This window comes from Saccopteryx bilineata, chromosome 4 (genome assembly GCF_036850765.1).
Source record: "Saccopteryx bilineata isolate mSacBil1 chromosome 4, mSacBil1_pri_phased_curated, whole genome shotgun sequence".
NCBI lineage: Eukaryota > Metazoa > Chordata > Mammalia > Chiroptera > Emballonuridae > Saccopteryx > Saccopteryx bilineata.
The window spans coordinates 79,211,848-79,212,954 of NC_089493.1; positions in this window are offsets into that span (position 1 = coordinate 79,211,848).

Consider the following 1,107-nt stretch of genomic DNA (forward strand, 5'->3'; position numbering starts at 1 on the left):
ATTTTATATCTGCTTCATGCAAATTTGAAGTATTTTCTTTTTAGAAATTATTCATTTTAGAGAGGAGAGAGAGAGAGAGAGAGAGGAAAGGGTGGAAGAGCAGGAAGCATCAACTCCCACATGTGCCCTGACCAGGCAAGCTCGCGGTTTCGAACCAGCCACCTCAGTGTTCCAGGTCGATGCTTCATCCGCTGCATCACCACAGGTCACGCTGAGATATTTTCCATTCAATTATTTTTTACTTGTTCTTAGACCACAATTTTCTTTTTTTGGCTGATTCTGTATTAATGTTTTTAGATCCATTTGTAATAATTTAACATTAGTATCATTTCATTTGCCTTTGAAAACAAATTGTTTAATTACATAGTGAATTGACAGTACCATGACTGAATTTATGTCATTTCAGGAGAACATATAGTATTCTTGTGTACATTAAATAGTTTAAACAAATGATTTCACTGAATTTTCTTTCTATAATATTGTCTAAGAGTTTTCTGATTGGTCTCTTTTACCATTATTACCAAGTTTGCCATTTGAGTCTAATGAAAATCCTCAAAACTCCTAGGACCAGCCAAATGGAAGAAGTGAAGGTAAGGTTGATGGTGAGGGGCCTAGAACCCGAGTCCAGAGCTCCTTACAGCTCTCTAGGTACACTTAGGGCCTTTTCCATTGCTGCCCTTATTATACACGCAGACTCCTGGCTGTGTGGAGCTGCCAAGGAGGCCTGGCCCCTTGTCTGCCTTCAGATGCACAGCCCTCCTCCCCAAGAGGCTGGCTTGGTTCAGGCTGGGGCTGGGCTGTAGGGGTTTCCTCAGCCCTGCCCCCATCCCACCCGAGGCCCACTGCCTCCAGGGAGCAGGCTTCTGCCACTGTTCCTGGGACTCACCTGCCTGTCTTGTGGCATCTGCTGTCTTGACATGACACCCCACCTCTGAAAGTGGTGCCCCACCTGTCAGTCCTGGAGCCCTGCCAGAAGTTTCTGGAGATGCTGGTTGACCCAGCCTCTTGGGGAAGAAGAGAAGGTTCTAGGCTGAGGGAGTGATCTGAGGGTGGAGCCCCAACCTATTTATAGGATCATATCTCCTCAGAGGCTGGCAGATTCAGTCA